Source organism: Taudactylus pleione, unplaced genomic scaffold (genome assembly GCF_031769625.1).
Source record: "Taudactylus pleione unplaced genomic scaffold, aTauple2 ptg000190l, whole genome shotgun sequence".
Classification (NCBI taxonomy): domain Eukaryota; kingdom Metazoa; phylum Chordata; class Amphibia; order Anura; family Myobatrachidae; genus Taudactylus; species Taudactylus pleione.
The window spans coordinates 8,547,986-8,561,864 of record NW_028284592.1 but is presented as its reverse complement, the minus strand read 5'-3'; the positions used below and the strand labels follow the sequence as shown (position 1 = coordinate 8,561,864).

Sequence of the window (13,879 nt, the reverse complement as noted above, 5' to 3'; positions counted from 1 at the left end):
TAATTCCGTGTTAATGTTATTTTTACAATATCTTTTTGATTTATCCAACTTTAAGCATCTTTGAAAACTAATTGAAAAAGCAATTTACTACTAATATTTGAATCAATAGTTTCAACAGCAGCATGGACATTGCACCTTTGAAAAAGTAATTTTGGTTAATTAGTTTTATCCAATTTTTTTGAAACTCAGTTTTTTCATGTGTCAGGATGGCTGAGCGGTCCAAGGCACTGCGTTCAGGTCGCAGTCTCCTCTGGAGGCGTGGGTTCAAATCCCACTTCTGACAGTGTTCTTCCTTTTCTTCTTTGTTCTACAATGTCTCTTCCTTGTTGCTTGTGAAGAGAAATACTTAAGATATTCACTGCAAATCTGTTTCACAAACCACTTTGAAGAATAATCAACCTTCCATTATTTCTGCTTTATACCAATCAAAGAAAATGTTGCATTCTTCCCTAAAAATATGGACTTAAATACTACTTCAGACATCAATATTATATGTATTTTTTTCTTTGGTCAACATTTTTTCATATACTGAGTTTGCAAAATAAAATATCCCCCAACTTCTGAATCAGGGCTCCATATCTCAGGAGTAAGAACACTGCTCTTTTAAGCCAGTGGTCATGAACACAAACCCTACGTGTACACTCCTTCATAGCATCCAATCAAGCCCGTAAGCCAAAATCATTAGCCAGTTCTTGGAAAGTTCATAAATGTCTTTTCTATGGTGAGTGAAAATCCACAAGATAACAAATTCTAGACACTTGGAATCCAATCCTGAATAAAGCGAAAAAAAATAATTACCGCATTTTTCCTTGGCATTCTATGAATTAGAAAAATAGAAACTGCACATCCCCTTTTCAATGTATTTTGGAAACTGCCACATTTGGAGTAATGATTTTCTTTCAATGCAGCTCTCAATCAATCAATACAAAATTCAGGCATTAATTGTAGAGCATGTGAAGATGTTATTTGTGTCAAGCATTTTCTCAAATATTTGGAAAATCCTAAACTATAGGTAATTCCGTGTTAATGTTATTTTTACAATATCTTTTTGATTTATCCAACTTTAAGCATCTTTGAAAAATAATTGAAAAAGCAATTTACTACTAATATTTGAATCAATAGTTTCAACAGCAGCATGGACATTGCACCTTTGAAAAAGTAATTTTGGTTAATTAGTTTTATCCAATTTTTATGAAACTCAATTTTTTATGTGTCAGGATGGCTGAGCGGTCCAAGGCACTGCGTTCAGGTCGCAGTCTCCTCTGGAGGCATGGGTTCAAATCCAACTTCTGACAGTGTTCTTCCTTTTCTTCTTTGTTCTACAATGTCTCTTCCTTGTTGCTTGTGAAGAGAAATACTTAAGATATTCACTGCAAATCTGTTTCACAAACCACTTTGAAGAATAATCAACCTTCCATTATTTCTGCTTTATACCAATCAAAGAAAATGTTGCATTCTTCCCTAAAAATATGGACTTAAATACTACTTCAGACATCAATATTATATGTATTTTTTTCTTTGGTCAACATTTTTTCATATACTGAGTTTGCAAAATAAAATATCCCCCAACGTCTGAATCAGGGCTCCATATCTCAGGAGTAAGAACACTGCTCTTTTAAGCCAGTGGTCATGAACACAAACCCTACTTGTACACTCCTTCATAGCATCCAGTCAAGCCCATAAGCCAAAATCATTAGCCAGTTCTTGGAAAGTTCATAAATGTCTTTTCTATGGTGAGTGAAAATCCACAAGACAACAAATTCTAGACACTTGGAATCCAATCCTGAATAGAGCAAAAAAAATAATTACCGCATTTTTCCTTGGCATTCTATGAATTAGAAAAATAGATACTGCACATCCCCATTTCAATGTATTTTGGAAACTGCCACATTTGGAGTAATGATTTTCTTTCAATGCAGCTCTCAATCAATCAATACAAAATTCAGGCATTAATTGTAGATCATGTGAAGATGTTATTTTTGTCAAGCATTTTCTCAAATATTTGGAAAATCCTAAACTATAGGTAAATTCCGTGTTAATGTTATTTTTACAATATCTTTTTGATTTATCCAACTTTAAGCATCTTTGAAAAATAATTGAAAAAGTAATTTATTACTAATCGGGGTGGCCGAGCGGTCTAAGGTGCTGCGTTCAAGTCGCAGTCTCCTCTGGAGGCGTGGGTTCAAATCCTTCTTCTGACAGTGTTCTTCTTTGTTCTACAATGTCTCTTCCTTGTTGCTTGTGAAGAGAAATACTTAAGATATTCACTGCAAATCTGTTTCACAAAAAACTTTGAAGAATAATCAACCTTCCATTATTTCTGCTTTATACCAATCAAAGAAAATGTTGCATTCTTCCCTAAAAATATGGACTTAAATACTACTTCAGACATCAATATTATATGTATTTTTTTCTTCGGTCAACATTTTTTCATATACTGAGTTTGCAAAATAAAATATCCCCCAACTTCTGAATCAGGGCTCCATATCTCAGGAGTAAGAACACTGCTCTTTTAAGCCAGTGGTCATGAACACAAACCCTACTTGTACACTCCTTCATAGCATCCAGTCAAGCCCATAAGCCAAAATCATTAGCCAGTTCTTGGAAAGTTCATAAATGTCTTTTCTATGGTGAGTGAAAATCCACAAGACAACAAATTCTAGACACTTGGAATCCAATCCTGAATAAAGCAAAAAAATAATTACCGCATTTTTCTTTGGCATTCTATGAATTAGTAAAATAGATACTGCACTTCCCCTTTTCAATGTATTTTGGAAACTGCCACATTTGGAGTAATGATTTTCTTTCAATGCAGCTCTCAATCAATCAATACAAAATTCAGGCATTAATTGTAGAGCATGTGAAGATGTTATTTGTGTCAAGCATTTTCTCAAATATTTGGAAAATCCTAAACTATAGGTAATTCCGTGTTAATGTTATTTTTACAATATCTTTTTGATTTATCCAACTTTAAGCATCTTTGAAAAATAATTGAAAAAGCAATTTATTACTAATATTTGAATCAATAGTTTCAACAGCAGCATGGACATTGCTCCTTTGAAAAAGTAATTTTGGTTAATTAGTTTTATCCAATTTTTAAGAAACTCAGTTTTTTATGTGTCAGAATGGCCGAGCGGTCTAAGGTGCTGCGTTCAGGTCGCAGTCTCCTCTGGAGGCGAGGGTTCAAATCCCACTTCTGACAGTGTTCTTCCTTTTCTTCTTTGTTCTACAATGTCTCTTCCTTGTTGCTTGTGAAGAGAAATACTTAAGATATTCACTGCAAATCTGTTTCACAAAAAACTTTGAAGAATAATCAACCTTCCATTATTTCTGCTTTATACCAATCAAAGAAAATGTTGCATTCTTCCCTAAAAATATGGACTTAAATACTACTCCAGACATCAATATTATATGAATTTTTTTCTTTGGTCAACATTTTTTCATATACTGAGTTTGCAAAATAAAATATCCCCCAACTTCTGAATCAGGGCTCCATATCTCAGGAGTAAGAACACTGCTCTTTTAAGCCAGTGGTCATGAACACAAACCCTACTTGTACACTCCTTCATAGCATCCAGTCAAGCCCATAAGCCAAAATCATTAGCCAGTTCTTGGAAAGTTCATAAATGTCTTTTCTATGGTGAGTGAAAATCCACAAGATAACAAATTCTAGACACTTGGAATCCAATCCTGAATAAAGCGAAAAAAAATAATTACCGCATTTTTCCTTGGCATTCTATGAATTAGAAAAATAGATACTGCACATCCCCTTTTCAATGTATTTTGGAAACTGCCACATTTGGAGTAATGATTTTCTTTCAATGCAGCTCTCAATCAATCAATACAAAATTCAGGCATTAATTGTAGAGCATGTGAAGATGTTATTTGTGTCAAGCATTTTCTCAAATATTTGGAAAATCCTAAACTATAGGTAATTCCGTGTTAATGTTATTTTTACAATATCTTTTTGATTTATCCAACTTTAAGCATCTTTGAAAACTAATTGAAAAAGCAATTTACTACTAATATTTGAATCAATAGTTTCAACAGCAGCATGGACATTGCACCTTTGAAAAAGTAATTTTGGTTAATTAGTTTTATCCAATTTTTATGAAACTCAATTTTTTATGTGTCAGGATGGCTGAGCGGTCCAAGGCACTGCGTTCAGGTCGCAGTCTCCTCTGGAGGCATGGGTTCAAATCCAACTTCTGACAGTGTTCTTCCTTTTCTTCTTTGTTCTACAATGTCTCTTCCTTGTTGCTTGTGAAGAGAAATACTTAAGATATTCACTGCAAATCTGTTTCACAAACCACTTTGAAGAATAATCAACCTTCCATTATTTCTGCTTTATACCAATAAAGAAAATGTTGCATTCTTCCCTAAAAATATGGACTTAAATACTACTTCAGACATCAATATTATATGTATTTTTTTCTTTGGTCAACATTTTTTCATATACTGAGTTTGCAAAATAAAATATCCCCCAACATCTGAATCAGGGCTCCATATCTCAGGAGTAAGAACACTGCTCTTTTAAGCCAGTGGTCATGAACACAAACCCTACTTGTACACTCCTTCATAGCATCCAGTCAAGCCCATAAGCCAAAATCATTAGCCAGTTCTTGGAAAGTTCATAAATGTCTTTTCTATGGTGAGTGAAAATCCACAAGACAACAAATTCTAGACACTTGGAATCCAATCCTGAATAGAGCAAAAAAAATAATTACCGCATTTTTCCTTGGCATTCTATGAATTAGAAAAATAGATACTGCACATCCCCATTTCAATGTATTTTGGAAACTGCCACATTTGGAGTAATGATTTTCTTTCAATGCAGCTCTCAATCAATCAATACAAAATTCAGGCATTAATTGTAGATCATGTGAAGATGTTATTTTTGTCAAGCATTTTCTCAAATATTTGGAAAATCCTAAACTATAGGTAAATTCCGTGTTAATGTTATTTTTACAATATCTTTTTGATTTATCCAACTTTAAGCATCTTTGAAAAATAATTGAAAAAGTAATTTATTACTAATCGGGGTGGCCGAGCGGTCTAAGGTGCTGCGTTCAAGTCGCAGTCTCCTCTGGAGGCGTGGGTTCAAATCCCTCTTCTGACAGTGTTCTTCTTTGTTCTACAATGTCTCTTCCTTGTTGCTTGTGAAGAGAAATACTTAAGATATTCACTGCAAATCTGTTTCACAAAAAACTTTGAAGAATAATCAACCTTCCATTATTTCTGCTTTATACCAATCAAAGAAAATGTTGCATTCTTCCCTAAAAATATGGACTTAAATACTACTTCAGACATCAATATTATATGTATTTTTTTCTTCGGTCAACATTTTTTCATATACTGAGTTTGCAAAATAAAATATCCCCCAACTTCTGAATCAGGGCTCCATATCTCAGGAGTAAGAACACTGCTCTTTTAAGCCAGTGGTCATGAACACAAACCCTACTTGTACACTCCTTCATAGCATCCAGTCAAGCCCATAAGCCAAAATCATTAGCCAGTTCTTGGAAAGTTCATAAATGTCTTTTCTATGGTGAGTGAAAATCCACAAGACAACAAATTCTAGACACTTGGAATCCAATCCTGAATAAAGCAAAAAAATAATTACCGCATTTTTCCTTGGCATTCTATGAATTAGTAAAATAGATACTGCACTTCCCCTTTTCAATGTATTTTGGAAACTGCCACATTTGGAGTAATGATTTTCTTTCAATGCAGCTCTCAATCAATCAATACAAAATTCAGGCATTAATTGTAGAGCATGTGAAGATGTTATTTGTGTCAAGCATTTTCTCAAATATTTGGAAAATCCTAAACTATAGGTAATTCCGTGTTAATGTTATTTTTACAATATCTTTTTGATTTATCCAACTTTAAGCATCTTTGAAAACTAATTGAAAAAGCAATTTACTACTAATATTTGAATCAATAGTTTCAACAGCAGCATGGACAATTCACCTTTGAAAAAGTAATTTTGGTTAATTAGTTTTATCCAATTTTTATGAAACCCAGTTTTTTATGTGTAAAGATGGCTGAGCGGTCTAAGGCACTGCGTTCAGGTCGCAGTCTCCTCTGGAGGCGTGGGTTCAAATCCCACTTCTGACAGTGTTCTTGATTTTCTTCTTTGTTCTACAATGTCTCTTCCTTGTTGCTTGTGAAGAGAAATACTTAAGATATTCACTGCAAATCTGTTTCACAAACCACTTTGAAGAATAATCAACCTTCCATTATTTCTGCTTTATACCAATCAAAGAAAATGTTGCATTCTTCCCTAAAAATATGGACTTAAATACTACTTCAGACATCAATATTATATGTATTTTTTTCTTTGGTCAACATTTTTCATATACTGAGTTTGCAAAATAAACTATCCCCCAACGTCTGAATCAGGGCTCCATATCTCAGGAGTAAGAACACTGCTCTTTTAAGCCAGTGGTCATGAACACAAACCCTACTTGTACACTCCTTCATAGCATCCAGTCAAGCCCATAAGCCAAAATCATTAGCCAGTTCTTGGAAAGTTCATAAATGTCTTTTCTATGGTGAGTGAAAATCCACAAGACAACAAATTCTAGACACTTGGAATCCAATCCTGAATAGAGCAAAAAAAATAATTACCGCATTTTTCCTTGGCATTCTATGAATTAGAAAAATAGATACTGCACATCCCCATTTCAATGTATTTTGGAAACTGCCAGATTTGGAGTAATGATTTTCTTTCAATGCAGCTCTCAATCAATCAATCAATACAAAATTCAGGCATTAATTGTAGATCATGTGAAGATGTTATTTGTGTCAAGCATTTTCTCAAATATTTGGAAAATCCTAAACTATAGGTAAATTCCGTGTTAATGTTATTTTTACAATATCTTTTTGATTTATCCAACTTTAAGCATCTTTGAAAAATAATTGAAAAAGTAATTTATTACTAATCGGGGTGGCCGAGCGGTCTAAGGTGCTGCGTTCAGGTCGCAGTCTCCTCTGGAGGCATGGGTTCAAATCCCTCTTCTGACAGTGTTCTTCTTTGTTCTACAATGTCTCTTCCTTGTTGCTTGTGAAGAGAAATACTTAAGATATTCACTGCAAATCTGTTTCACAAAAAACTTTGAAGAATAATCAACCTTCCATTATTTCTGCTTTATACCAATCAAAGAAAATGTTGCATTCGTCCCTAAAAATATGGACTTAAATACTGCTTCAGACATCAATATTATATGTATTTTTTTCTTTGGTCAACATTTTTTCATATACTGAGTTTGCAAAATAAAATATCCCCCAACTTCTGAATCAGGGCTCCATATCTCAGGAGTAAGAACACTGCTCTTTTAAGCCAGTGGTCATGAACACAAACCCTACTTGTACACTCCTTCATAGCATCCAGTCAAGCCCATAAGCCAAAATCATTAGCCAGTTCTTGGAAAGTTCATAAATGTCTTTTCTATGGTGAGTGACAATCCACAAGACAACAAATTCTAGACACTTTGAATCCAATCCTGAATAGAGCAAAAAATAATAATTACCGCATTTTTCCTTGGCATTCTATGAATTAGAAAAATAGATACTGCACATCCCCTTTTCAATGTATTTTGGAAACTGCCACATTTGGAGTAATGATTTTCTTTCAATGCAGCTCTCAATCAATCAATACAAAATTCAGGCATTAATTGTAGATCATGTGAAGATGTTATTTGTGTCAAGCATTTTCTCAAATATTTGGAAAATCCTAAACTATAGGTAATTCCGTGTTAATGTTATTTTTACAATATCTTTTTGATTTATCCAACTTTAAGCATCTTTGAAAACTAATTGAAAAAGCAATTTACTACTAATATTTGAATCAATAGTTTCAACAGCAGCATGGACATTGCACCTTTGAAAAAGTAATTTTGGTTAATTAGTTTTATCCAATTTTTATGAAACTCAGTTTTTTCATGTGTCAGGATGGCTGAGCGGTCCAAGGCACTGCGTTCAGATCGCAGTCTCCTCTGGAGGCGTGGGTTCAAATCCCACTTCTGACAGTGTTCTTCCTTTTCTTCTTTGTTCTACAATGTCTCTTCCTTGTTGCTTGTGAAGAGAAATACTTAAGATATTCACTGCAAATCTGTTTCACAAACCACTTTGAAGAATAATCAACCTTCCATTATTTCTGCTTTATACCAATCAAAGAAAATGTTGCATTCTTCCCTAAAAATATGGACTTAAATACTACTTCAGACATCAATATTATATGTATTTTTTTCTTTGGTCAACATTTTTTCATATACTGAGTTTGCAAAATAAAATATCCCCCAACTTCTGAATCAGGGCTCCATATCTCAGGAGTAAGAACACTGCTCTTTTAAGCCAGTGGTCATGAACACAAACCCTACGTGTACACTCCTTCATAGCATCCAATCAAGCCCGTAATCCAAAATCATTAGCCAGTTCTTGGAAAGTTCATAAATGTCTTTTCTATGGTGAGTGAAAATCCACAAGATAACAAATTCTAGACACTTGGAATCCAATCCTGAATAGAGCAAAAAATAATAATTACCGCATTTTTCCTTGGCATTCTATGAATTAGAAAAATAGATACTGCACATCCCCTTTTCAATGTATTTTGGAAACTGCCACATTTGGAGTAATGATTTTCTTTCAATGCAGCTCTCAATCAATCACTACAAAATTCAGGCATTAATTGTAGATCATGTGAAGATGTTATTTGTGTCAAGCATTTTCTCAAATATTTGGAAAATCCTAAACTATAGGTAATTCCGTGTTAATGTTATTTTTACAATATCTTTTTGATTTATCCAACTTTAAGCATCTTTGAAAACTAATTGAAAAAGCAATTTACTACTAATATTTGAATCAATAGTTTCAACAGCAGCATGGACATTGCACCTTTGAAAAAGTAATTTTGGTTAATTAGTTTTATCCAATTTTTTTGAAACTCAGTTTTTTCATGTGTCAGGATGGCTGAGCGGTCCAAGGCACTGCGTTCAGGTCGCAGTCTCCTCTGGAGGCGTGGGTTCAAATCCCACTTCTGACAGTGTTCTTCCTTTTCTTCTTTGTTCTACAATGTCTCTTCCTTGTTGCTTGTGAAGAGAAATACTTAAGATATTCACTGCAAATCTGTTTCACAAACCACTTTGAAGAATAATCAACCTTCCATTATTTCTGCTTTATACCAATCAAAGAAAATGTTGCATTCTTCCCTAAAAATATGGACTTAAATACTACTTCAGACATCAATATTATATGTATTTTTTTCTTTGGTCAACATTTTTTCATATACTGAGTTTGCAAAATAAAATATCCCCCAACTTCTGAATCAGGGCTCCATATCTCAGGAGTAAGAACACTGCTCTTTTAAGCCAGTGGTCATGAACACAAACCCTACGTGTACACTCCTTCATAGCATCCAATCAAGCCCGTAAGCCAAAATCATTAGCCAGTTCTTGGAAAGTTCATAAATGTCTTTTTTCTATGGTGAGTGAAAATCCACAAGATAACAAATTCTAGACACTTGGAATCCAATCCTGAATAAAGCGAAAAAAAATAATTACCGCATTTTTCCTTGGCATTCTATGAATTAGAAAAATAGAAACTGCACATCCCCTTTTCAATGTATTTTGGAAACTGCCACATTTGGAGTAATGATTTTCTTTCAATGCAGCTCTCAATCAATCAATACAAAATTCAGGCATTAATTGTAGAGCATGTGAAGATGTTATTTGTGTCAAGCATTTTCTCAAATATTTGGAAAATCCTAAACTATAGGTAATTCCGTGTTAATGTTATTTTTACAATATCTTTTTGATTTATCCAACTTTAAGCATCTTTGAAAAATAATTGAAAAAGCAATTTACTACTAATATTTGAATCAATAGTTTCAACAGCAGCATGGACATTGCACCTTTGAAAAAGTAATTTTGGTTAATTAGTTTTATCCAATTTTTATGAAACTCAATTTTTTATGTGTCAGGATGGCTGAGCGGTCCAAGGCACTGCGTTCAGGTCGCAGTCTCCTCTGGAGGCATGGGTTCAAATCCAACTTCTGACAGTGTTCTTCCTTTTCTTCTTTGTTCTACAATGTCTCTTCCTTGTTGCTTGTGAAGAGAAATACTTAAGATATTCACTGCAAATCTGTTTCACAAACCACTTTGAAGAATAATCAACCTTCCATTATTTCTGCTTTATACCAATCAAAGAAAATGTTGCATTCTTCCCTAAAAATATGGACTTAAATACTACTTCAGACATCAATATTATATGTATTTTTTTCTTTGGTCAACATTTTTTCATATACTGAGTTTGCAAAATAAAATATCCCCCAACGTCTGAATCAGGGCTCCATATCTCAGGAGTAAGAACACTGCTCTTTTAAGCCAGTGGTCATGAACACAAACCCTACTTGTACACTCCTTCATAGCATCCAGTCAAGCCCATAAGCCAAAATCATTAGCCAGTTCTTGGAAAGTTCATAAATGTCTTTTCTATGGTGAGTGAAAATCCACAAGACAACAAATTCTAGACACTTGGAATCCAATCCTGAATAGAGCAAAAAAAATAATTACCGCATTTTTCCTTGGCATTCTATGAATTAGAAAAATAGATACTGCACATCCCCATTTCAATGTATTTTGGAAACTGCCACATTTGGAGTAATGATTTTCTTTCAATGCAGCTCTCAATCAATCAATACAAAATTCAGGCATTAATTGTAGATCATGTGAAGATGTTATTTTTGTCAAGCATTTTCTCAAATATTTGGAAAATCCTAAACTATAGGTAAATTCCGTGTTAATGTTATTTTTACAATATCTTTTTGATTTATCCAACTTTAAGCATCTTTGAAAAATAATTGAAAAAGTAATTTATTACTAATCGGGGTGGCCGAGCGGTCTAAGGTGCTGCGTTCAAGTCGCAGTCTCCTCTGGAGGCGTGGGTTCAAATCCTTCTTCTGACAGTGTTCTTCTTTGTTCTACAATGTCTCTTCCTTGTTGCTTGTGAAGAGAAATACTTAAGATATTCACTGCAAATCTGTTTCACAAAAAACTTTGAAGAATAATCAACCTTCCATTATTTCTGCTTTATACCAATCAAAGAAAATGTTGCATTCTTCCCTAAAAATATGGACTTAAATACTACTTCAGACATCAATATTATATGTATTTTTTTCTTCGGTCAACATTTTTTCATATACTGAGTTTGCAAAATAAAATATCCCCCAACTTCTGAATCAGGGCTCCATATCTCAGGAGTAAGAACACTGCTCTTTTAAGCCAGTGGTCATGAACACAAACCCTACTTGTACACTCCTTCATAGCATCCAGTCAAGCCCATAAGCCAAAATCATTAGCCAGTTCTTGGAAAGTTCATAAATGTCTTTTCTATGGTGAGTGAAAATCCACAAGACAACAAATTCTAGACACTTGGAATCCAATCCTGAATAAAGCAAAAAAATAATTACCGCATTTTTCTTTGGCATTCTATGAATTAGTAAAATAGATACTGCACTTCCCCTTTTCAATGTATTTTGGAAACTGCCACATTTGGAGTAATGATTTTCTTTCAATGCAGCTCTCAATCAATCAATACAAAATTCAGGCATTAATTGTAGAGCATGTGAAGATGTTATTTGTGTCAAGCATTTTCTCAAATATTTGGAAAATCCTAAACTATAGGTAATTCCGTGTTAATGTTATTTTTACAATATCTTTTTGATTTATCCAACTTTAAGCATCTTTGAAAAATAATTGAAAAAGCAATTTATTACTAATATTTGAATCAATAGTTTCAACAGCAGCATGGACATTGCTCCTTTGAAAAAGTAATTTTGGTTAATTAGTTTTATCCAATTTTTAAGAAACTCAGTTTTTTATGTGTCAGAATGGCCGAGCGGTCTAAGGTGCTGCGTTCAGGTCGCAGTCTCCTCTGGAGGCGAGGGTTCAAATCCCACTTCTGACAGTGTTCTTCCTTTTCTTCTTTGTTCTACAATGTCTCTTCCTTGTTGCTTGTGAAGAGAAATACTTAAGATATTCACTGCAAATCTGTTTCACAAAAAACTTTGAAGAATAATCAACCTTCCATTATTTCTGCTTTATACCAATCAAAGAAAATGTTGCATTCTTCCCTAAAAATATGGACTTAAATACTACTCCAGACATCAATATTATATGAATTTTTTTCTTTGGTCAACATTTTTTCATATACTGAGTTTGCAAAATAAAATATCCCCCAACTTCTGAATCAGGGCTCCATATCTCAGGAGTAAGAACACTGCTCTTTTAAGCCAGTGGTCATGAACACAAACCCTACTTGTACACTCCTTCATAGCATCCAGTCAAGCCCATAAGCCAAAATCATTAGCCAGTTCTTGGAAAGTTCATAAATGTCTTTTCTATGGTGAGTGAAAATCCACAAGATAACAAATTCTAGACACTTGGAATCCAATCCTGAATAAAGCGAAAAAAAATAATTACCGCATTTTTCCTTGGCATTCTATGAATTAGAAAAATAGATACTGCACATCCCCTTTTCAATGTATTTTGGAAACTGCCACATTTGGAGTAATGATTTTCTTTCAATGCAGCTCTCAATCAATCAATACAAAATTCAGGCATTAATTGTAGAGCATGTGAAGATGTTATTTGTGTCAAGCATTTTCTCAAATATTTGGAAAATCCTAAACTATAGGTAATTCCGTGTTAATGTTATTTTTACAATATCTTTTTGATTTATCCAACTTTAAGCATCTTTGAAAACTAATTGAAAAAGCAATTTACTACTAATATTTGAATCAATAGTTTCAACAGCAGCATGGACATTGCACCTTTGAAAAAGTAATTTTGGTTAATTAGTTTTATCCAATTTTTATGAAACTCAATTTTTTATGTGTCAGGATGGCTGAGCGGTCCAAGGCACTGCGTTCAGGTCGCAGTCTCCTCTGGAGGCATGGGTTCAAATCCAACTTCTGACAGTGTTCTTCCTTTTCTTCTTTGTTCTACAATGTCTCTTCCTTGTTGCTTGTGAAGAGAAATACTTAAGATATTCACTGCAAATCTGTTTCACAAACCACTTTGAAGAATAATCAACCTTCCATTATTTCTGCTTTACACCAATAAAGAAAATGTTGCATTCTTCCCTAAAAATATGGACTTAAATACTACTTCAGACATCAATATTATATGTATTTTTTTCTTTGGTCAACATTTTTTCATATACTGAGTTTGCAAAATAAAATATCCCCCAACGTCTGAATCAGGGCTCCATATCTCAGGAGTAAGAACACTGCTCTTTTAAGCCAGTGGTCATGAACACAAACCCTACTTGTACACTCCTTCATAGCATCCAGTCAAGCCCATAAGCCAAAATCATTAGCCAGTTCTTGGAAAGTTCATAAATGTCTTTTCTATGGTGAGTGAAAATCCACAAGACAACAAATTCTAGACACTTGGAATCCAATCCTGAATAGAGCAAAAAAAATAATTACCGCATTTTTCCTTGGCATTCTATGAATTAGAAAAATAGATACTGCACATCCCCATTTCAATGTATTTTGGAAACTGCCACATTTGGAGTAATGATTTTCTTTCAATGCAGCTCTCAATCAATCAATACAAAATTCAGGCATTAATTGTAGATCATGTGAAGATGTTATTTTTGTCAAGCATTTTCTCAAATATTTGGAAAATCCTAAACTATAGGTAAATTCCGTGTTAATGTTATTTTTACAATATCTTTTTGATTTATCCAACTTTAAGCATCTTTGAAAAATAATTGAAAAAGTAATTTATTACTAATCGGGGTGGCCGAGCGGTCTAAGGTGCTGCGTTCAAGTCGCAGTCTCCTCTGGAGGCGTGGGTTCAAATCCCTCTTC

At 33.8% G+C, this 13,879-nt stretch overlaps 3 non-coding genes across 3 annotated transcripts; all 3 read left to right on the top strand.

Moving 5' to 3' along the window:
* Positions 1-200: 200 nt before the first annotated feature.
* TRNAL-CAG (transfer RNA leucine (anticodon CAG)) lies at positions 201-283 on the top strand. Its single transcript has one exon. It is a non-coding gene; the product is annotated as a tRNA-Leu (tRNA).
* Positions 284-7,950: 7,667 nt separating this feature from the next.
* Positions 7,951-8,033, top strand: TRNAL-CAG (transfer RNA leucine (anticodon CAG)). Its single transcript has one exon. It is a non-coding gene; the product is annotated as a tRNA-Leu (tRNA).
* Positions 8,034-8,963: 930 nt separating this feature from the next.
* Positions 8,964-9,046, top strand: TRNAL-CAG (transfer RNA leucine (anticodon CAG)). Its single transcript has one exon. It is a non-coding gene; the product is annotated as a tRNA-Leu (tRNA).
* The last annotated feature ends 4,833 nt before the right edge of the window (positions 9,047-13,879 follow it).